The sequence below is a fragment of the Panthera pardus genome, unplaced genomic scaffold, assembly GCF_024362965.1.
Source record: "Panthera pardus isolate Hobbes unplaced genomic scaffold, ASM2436296v1 HiC_scaffold_21, whole genome shotgun sequence".
NCBI lineage: Eukaryota > Metazoa > Chordata > Mammalia > Carnivora > Felidae > Panthera > Panthera pardus.
The window spans coordinates 20204208-20213172 of NW_026526777.1; the positions used below are offsets into that span (position 1 = coordinate 20204208).

The 8965-nt window shown below is 34.8% G+C and overlaps 1 pseudogene; it reads right to left on the minus strand.

The window, feature by feature from the left end:
• Positions 1-6302: 6302 nt before the first annotated feature.
• On the minus strand, positions 6303-6847 carry LOC109276692 (40S ribosomal protein S10-like; annotated as a pseudogene).
• Between the last annotated feature and the right edge of the window lie 2118 nt (positions 6848-8965).

An 8965-nucleotide genomic window follows, 5' to 3' on the forward strand; every position in this document is an offset into this window, starting at 1 on the left:
AAAGTGTCAGGAGAGAAAGTGCCTATCCCCACACAAATGCAATATTTCTAAGATTTTAATTTCCTTTTAATCTACTGATCTGAACAGACAAACTTAAGGTCAACCTGTACACAGATTCTCTTAAAGAGGCTATTAGGTCATTCGAGTAGTCGTGATCCACCCAAGACAAAAGATTAACTTCATAACAACTACCAGTGTTTATTTTTATTTCTGGAAGCAGGGAAAATGGCTATTCTGCTTTAATTTTCATAAGTCTCTAAAATAGAAAAGGATATTAATGAACCTTACAGACATACTGCAACTTAGACCAAAAAAGAAAATATCTTCAATTCTCTGCCAGATTATCTAACAACATTCATTGAAATGTATATAATGAATTCTAACTAAAAAGGATGACCTAGATTTAAACACAAACTCTTTCCCATTATATCTGCCAATGTTTTTTTTTTTGTTCTTTTGTTTTTTAGTTTAATGTTTGTTTATTTTTGAGAGAGAGACAGAGCATGAGCGGGGGAGGGGCAGAAAGAGAGGGAGACACAGAATCTGAAGCAGGTTCCAGGCTCTGAGTTGTCAGCACAGTGCTTGACGTGGGGCTCAAACCCATGAACTGCAAAATCATGACCTGAGCTGAAGTCAGACACTTAACCTACTGGGCCACCCAGGGACCCCTGCCAATGGTTTTAATATTAAAAATAATAATAATAATTGCTCCTTTACATTCTGATTCAATTCATGCATAGTTAAATGGTTTCCAATTAGATGCCAGACAAGAGTGAAAATTAACTTCAGCAGATGTAAATATATAAAAATGGAATAGAACAGTGTCTGGCACATGATACTACATCATTACTAGATTGGATTGTCCAAAGGTACCACCTATTAAGTACCATATTAGTAGAGATTTTGCTTTTTCAAAGTTCTAAAGGTCTGTAAGGAATATACAGTAAAACCTTAATTTGGGAGCATAATTCGTTCCGGAAACATGTTTGTAATCCAAAGCACTTGTATATCAAAGTGAATTTCAAGAACCAATGGCTCAATTGTGATCATGTGACATCTGGCGTCATGTACAACTTGTATTGAAAGACATCATTCGTTTGTCAAGTTAAAATTTATTACAAATGTTTGGCCATCTTGCAGAACACCTGAAGAACAAGTTACTCACAATCCAAAGTTTTACTATACTACAATGGTTTTATCAGTCAGAATGGACTAGGTTAAACTATAATGATAAATAACTCTGGGCTTACACTCACAAAGCATTACATTATACTATTACATGTCCAACCCATGGAACTCTGCTCTATGTTGTTTTCAAATCCTGTGCCCAGGAGTGAATAATTGTAAATACAATCTCTAATAGTTCTAATCATGAAAATTTAAAAATTCAAAAATTCACATATTTACTAAAATAAGACAAAAATGGGGGAAAGGAACATATATTGTTATGGATCAGCCTCAATACTAGGTACTTGAAATTTAGACCTCACACTGGAGTAGCTAATATTTATCTCTATTTTATACATGAGGAAATCAAAGTCAAATATTATAAACAGTGTTTATAACCTTAAATAGTATAAGATATTTAAATTTATTTAAACATAAGTGGCAAAATGACACCAACTACAGATTGGTGGCTTTTTAAATCTGCTTTTAAAAATTATAAATATACACAGATTTGTATTTATATACACTGGTATCCTAAGGTTCAATAAACATGGTACTTGTGGATTTCAATGAGATATTTTACATTTAAAAAAATCTAGTTAGATACTACTCTTTCTCTCCTGCCCCACTGCCTACTCCTTTTTTCCCTCCTCATAACCATGTCTGTTGAACTGAATCAAAAGATTAGCAAAAACAAAGAATCTCGGGCTATAAGCTAACATGCAGCAGAGAAGACAGCTTGAGAAACCGTTAAACACAACAATAGTTTAGAGTTTCAGGGCACAGAGCTACTCTAAAAAGAGGGAGCAAAGATTCCAGGAATGGAATGCACAAAATTTCAACTATACTGGCATGCAGATTTTAGCAATGCAGAATACTCAGCATCAGCCACACAACAATCCCTTAGGAAAAGATTTGAATAGTTATTTCTCTGCAAATTAGCTTTACATTTGGGGTTAGGTAAAATTTTCCAGCAAAGGTAAATGGGATCTGCAAAAACATAAAAACAAGATGATTCTGCCCTGAATTCTCACACCTTCTGGTCTTCAAACATTGTCTTTAGTTGTTTTTTCCCCCACAATTCTAAATGTATATTTCAAACAAAATTAATTTGTCTTGTTAGATTTTTATACATTCTATGTAGATTACCAAAGACAATGCAATTTGTGTAAATAAGGAAACTATCATTCATAGTAACAATGCTAGAAAAATCAAGATCAATGTTGAGAACTTAAGTTTATCTGATGCCCACAGTTTACTTTTCCAATATATCCAGTGAATCTTTTGTTGGTTAAAACAATCAAAGCTTAAACAGCTGATCATTCTCTAAAGTTAGATATTTGCTTAGGTTTTACTAAACTTCAAAGATGAATACCAATAATGACAAAACTACATGACTGTAATTACTCTTCTAATCAATGTCAATTTCAAAGCTACACATTTGGTATGACATTTCTGAAAATACTCATGAAGTTTTATTGTATAATTCTTGATATTGTATATTATATATTGCTCTCTACCATGTAAGTATATGCGGTATACAGAATCATGATTTTGATATAATTTCAACACCAAGGAATCAAAATTTATCTATTGATTGCTTGGTTTTACACAAGTGTTGTTTTGGTTTTTTCTTCCATATTCCATTAAAGTTTTATTTCCTTAAAGGAGTAACTTGTATGCATTTGTTTGTTCTCGTTCTTTTTGTTGTTACTTCTATACCAGGGTTTCTCTTTATAAAATGAAAGTGATTCTTCTATAGAACTTAGTAAAGAATTTTATTCTATAAACATAGGGGGATATTTTTGTTGTCAATTCCATGGACTTTGAGTAGTACATATGCTTTCATGCCATAAATCCTAAGACTAAATTGCAGTTTCCTCCCGAGTGAGATGAAATGGATTTGAATTGGACACCGGAAAAGTCAACTACTGTGCTATTTGTTACAGTTGGCCAACTTTGTTCAATTGAAGCACAGGAATGTCTTGAAAACCAGGCTGTTTCCATAAGGTCATTATAAAGCTTACTCTTGGAAATGCCAGTGGAAAATTTCAAAGAATCTCCTATGATGCATGGATGTTTCATTCCAACTATGGTAGCAATCTTCTATGTATCCACAGCTAAGCACAGCAACTTTTGATATCTGAGGAATTTTCAAGACTTAGACATAAGTTACACTGGCTATAAATTTTGGACTTTCTTTTCATTCTATTGGTTATTGTCAAATATAGAGAGAACTTTAATTTTAAAAACATTATAAAGCAGGAGATTTGCCCTCAAATAAGTTTGTGTTTAAAAATTCTTGGAAAGTTTTCATTGTGGCACCAGAAAAACAAACATTTTCTCCATACTCTGTGATGTGTATTCTGTCCCAAAGACTAAAGTGATTAAAATGTAGGTTCACAATATAAACAGAGTTTAGAAACTTACAGTAAAATTTGTAGGCCACAAATTTAGGTGTATCAACTTGTATCCATCATTTCTCTGTAGAGACTTGAAAGTCTCTAACATTCACTTAAATGCTGTTTTATGGTTTTAAAACATGAAGACCTAATGCATGAACCAATAATCATATTTTTGAGAAACTCAACAGGTGAATATCTAAAAAAATCAATGGCTATAACTGAGTACTCTTTTACAAAGCTCTAACTTCAAAATTATAGGCAAAGTTGTTTAGATGTTGCATCTATTTTATTGTTTTTTGTAAATCCCTCCCAGCATATCTCTGTTTCCCTTTCCATTGCCTTTTAGGTCACTGTTTATAGTAACTGAGCAAGTAGAAAAAAATGGCAACTAGAACAGTGAGCAGATGGCTAACACAGTCCCCTCCATGCGACTCCTGCTAACATAGAAGTCTGCTCAAGACTACGTGGTAAATAGTGTTTATCATAGGTGGGATCATTAGCCCTTTAGCCCCTTCATTAGCTCTTTGACCCCTACAGTTCAGCATTAATGAAACCATAACTTCCCATTCCTGAGGCCTCTGTACTATTCCTATAGTTCCCTAGTAATGGTATGTGTTGTTTACTGCAGCTATATTACAGAGCTTTGTACTGCATGCCCCTAGCATCAGCCACACACAGTTGTGGGTCTTTGACACACACTGGTAAAGTTCTGCAATGAACTGTGTTTATTAGAGCCCACCAGGAAGGCAAGCTTCTTAGTATAATTAGCTCCCCTGAGAACAATGGCTGCCTTCACAGCTGGAAAGCTAGAAGAAATTTATTCTCAAGTATGGGAAGCACTGAAAAGGTACCTGTAATTAAATTTCTTTCTCTTTTCCTCTTTCCTATTTGTAGTTTGGGTTTTGGTTTTTCACTTTTCATCTCCAACTTGATGAGCAAAATATAACAACCTAACCCAGTAATTACAAATACTATCTACTGAAGGTCATTTCTTTAAGTGCTATAAGACTAAACTTGCTTTTATCTTTTGATGCAATTTCAGTAATATTATGCATAGATATATACACACAAGGCATGAAAAAAGCATTGCTGTTTGGAATCTTCACTATGTAGACAAAATACTTAAATAGATTAATTTTTATATAGGACATGTTTCTGGATTTTCCACTGAAGCATGGTCTTGATTTTGGTCTGAGGCCTTTCTCCTATTACTTCTCATTTCCCTTTGATACCTCCCTTTTCTTTCTCTGTCTATGGGTTTTCACTATATCATTTCACTACAGCTTTCCTGTTGATAGCTGACAGTCTGTTGACTTTTGTTATGAATATACTAATTATCGTTTTAATGGTTCCCAACTTCTCTCAAGTGGTACTAAACTGTGTAAGAAATGCATAGCAGGTGCTGACAACAGCATATTATCACAAATGTGAATAACTACAACTCCGTTGACTTGATGGCCTCAGATTACATTTCACATTCATACAGGAGTATGAGATAGGGTCTTATACTACATCCATTGTGATGTGCAAATATTTATCCAGTAAATGGCCATCTCTTGAGGCAGAACACTGGTTTCTATATGGAACTGGGATTGTAATGAAGATCTAAGCAGTCTTTAGTTCATTTGTCTAGACTTGAGAAAAGCATGTTTTGAAGGTAACAGGGGAACAGAAATGCTAATAACTATGGTAATTAAAATTATCTTGCAGTTGGAGTTCTTTCATAAACATCTTACTGAGTCAACTATGAAAACAATAGAAGGCAGTCTGTTCAAATAGCTGACACTATAGCCTCAGACTCTCTGAATCTGGGATTTAAAAAAAATCTACAATAAAGTCAAGATTTTTTTTCTCCCTAATTTTCCTGCTCTGAGGCTATATTTGCACAACACAATCAACCCTGCTGTTTCAATCAAGTCAGTGAGGGGAAAAAAAAAGTCAAGAGAACCAGATGTTTGGCATTTTGTATATGAAACAGCTGGTTGATTGTCTGAACTTTTCATTTTTGAACTAATCTTGCTGTCATAATATAGAAACATCCTGAAAACGAATTTCTTTGCTTGTGAAATGTAAATAGCTCCCTTTAGAGGCCTGGTATGGGGTTAGGTACCTTAGAATTAATAGGAAATGGTTTAGATTGGGTAAAATTCCACTTACAGATAGCAAGGAAGAAAACACAAATGACATTCAAGGAAAATTAAGTTTCAATAGTCCTGCTATAAATTTTATCTTAAATTCTCTTCAGTTGCACAATGCCTTACCGCAAAAAAGAATTAACTACTATTTTTTTTTATTTTTAAAAGATTATGAAAGATCTTTCCAGTTATGGAATTATTTGAATCTTTGTCATATTAACATTTGGGTCTAATTGTAAAATACTTATCCCTTTTACTATTACAATTTTGTATTTAAGTAGGATTTTATAATATCTCAAGTAAAATGATTTTTTAAAAGCATTGCTCATTTAGCCCCTTAAATAAAGCAATTTCAACATCACAGAAGTTTTATGTTAGCAAATTACAATACTATAAACAAGTATGTGCATGGCAAAGACACAATCAAGTTAAATAAATGTTATCACTAGTTTTTCTAACAGACTTTTTTGGTCTATAAACACACAATGCATTCTAATTTAAGAGTCTTTGCTCTAATTTTAAGTCTTATATTTACCTATCCAGTATGTACCTGTACCAAATGAACTAGTGAAATAGTTATCTTGACATTTCTAACTTTTTTTTCTGGCTACGGATTTATTCAACACAAAACAATCTCCAACTTTACTGAGGTGGCTGACCACACACACGACCAAATCTTCCTCTAAACTCGAATTCAGTTGCTGACCCAGCCAAGGCCGCAGCTTTCTTGTAGGCACCAGAGGGCACAGCACTTCCTCTGTAGGTGTCTCTGTCAGCTTCCCCTCATGAGAGTCTTACAAGTAGCTCTCCCTCCAGACCTTTGAGCCATGGCTTGCCAGTCTCAGGACAGCTATGGCATAGAGTGGCAGGCTCAATCTCAGGGGACAGGTGGAGGTAATCATGGCGACAAGGGATACTCTCACTGGGAAGCTATCAGTAATAATGTCTCCAAGCAAACTGTTCCTTTACATAGCCTCGCTATTTGAGACACTGCAAAGCCTTCATAATGTAAAGATTTGGCACATTCTGGTCTCCCAGCTCAAGGTATTTAGGCATGTGAGCATCCTTTCTGGCCACCATCACTCTCTCCTTGAAAAGGAGTTCATAAATGGCAATTCAGTTCTTCCTGGGCATCAACATCTCAGCAGCTGCTATGTCCAGAGCCAGGGTCAAAAAGCTTATCTGGATACTTCAATGCAATATTTTGCCTCCACTGTTTAATGATACATCAGTATAATATTGAAAAATGGTTATACAAAAGGTATTGGGCCAGGCACTTTTAGAATGAAAAAGTGTGTGCATAACACCTGTTTAAGTAATAACAGTATAAGACATTAAATAAATATAATTTGCTATGCAAATAACAAATGCTTGTAAATTTTAGGAGTTAATTATTTCATGCTAGAGGCAACTAAGAAAGTGCATACTGAATACACTAGTTATTAACAGTGAGTATAATTTGGAAAAGTGGCAATGATATGACATGCCAGGTAGACAGAACATAGGCACACTGGAGAGAGACAGCATGATCACAAGCGACCACTAGATCTGTTTGTAGCACCCACAGCAAAAAAAGAGCAAAGGCTACTGATAAGTTTTGTAGCATAGAATGTATTCAGTAAGCCGATGGAATTCAGTGCAATATGTACTTTGTAGGATAGAGAATATGTTACAAGTCTTAATGTAAAACTCAGTCTTCCCTTGCTGGCTATTTGTTATAGCTTGAATTATGCACAATCCCCCGCCAAAAAAAACAAACAAAAGTTATGTTGAAGTCCTAACCCTGAACGGCAGAGACCATAACCTTATTTGAAAATAGGGTCACTGTAGATGTAATCAATTAAATTAGAATGACATCATTCTAGAGTAGGGTTGGCCCTAATCCAATATGACTAGTGTTCTTATAAGAAGATGGTCATGTGAAAAAAGACACCTAGGAAGAATGTCATGTAGAAATAAAAACAGATTGGAATTATACAGCTGAAAGCACAGAATTTCTGGCAACCATTAAAAGCTAGGAAGAGGCAATGAAGAGTTGTCCTGCCGGTTTCATGGGAGGTTAGAACTGCCAACACCTGATCTCAGGCTTCTGCACCCCAGAAGATAATGAATTCTTGTTGTGTGAAGCCTCTTGGTTTGCAATTTGTTATGGCAGGCCTGGCAAACTAATACAGTGACTATACAATACCATCCAATGGGCCAAAGTTTGGCAATGCATATCCTTTGCATATGGCTGCAGGGGCTATAAGAAATTACAATTATTTTTTCTTTAAAGAAAATCAAAACAAAAAAACCATTGGGGCACCTGCCTGGCTCAGTCAGTAGAGCATGTGACTTGATCTTGGGGTCATGAGCTTAGGCCCCACATTGGGTGTGAAGCCTACTTTAAAAGAATCCAAACAAAAGTAATTTTTCTTCTTGGTTTCACTTAGTGCTCAATTCTACTTTGGGAAGTCAATAGATGTAACTTGAGAAATTATCAAAATGTTACATCATCATTCAAAAGATACTGGTCAACTATAAACAAATAACATGTATGCATTATACTACCTAAAGTACCAATATCTAGGGGTGCCTAGGTGGCTCAGTTGGTTAAGCGTCAATCTTCAGCTCAGGTCGTGATCTCCTAGTTCATGAGTTCAGGCCCTGCACTGGGCTCTGTGCTGACAGCTCGGGGCCTGAAGCCTGCTTCAGATACTGTGTCTCCCCCTCTCTCTGCCCCTTCCCTGCACAAACTGTCTCTATCTCAAAAATAAATAAACATTAAAAATTAAAAAAATAAAAATAAAGTACCAATACCTAAATATAAATGTATGTTTAGAAAACATGGAAAAAGATAAACTGATATCTGAATTTAGGCTTTTTACAACACTGTGACAGAACCACCAAGAAAATACTGAAGTTGATTTATGGAGGCTGATTTTAACAACATTTTTATTAATAAGCAAAGATATATCTGTCCAGATGTAAATACTTAGTTTAATTGTCACCCCCACAAAAAATATAGTGGGACCATGAAACACACATTAAAAAAAAAGTCTGTAACAGTGGGTTAGAAAAGAAGTCTTGGGACAAACAGTATACAGACTTGTAAAATTAAGCACTACTTTTTTTAAATTACTCATCTTAAATAGAGAAAGAACTGGGTAAAAAGAAAATATTGGTATTGGTGATACATGTTTATGACAAATCAAAGCTGCACATTATCTCCAAAATTCTGTGTTAGTAAATATAAATTTAAAGTGATTTTTATGTAAC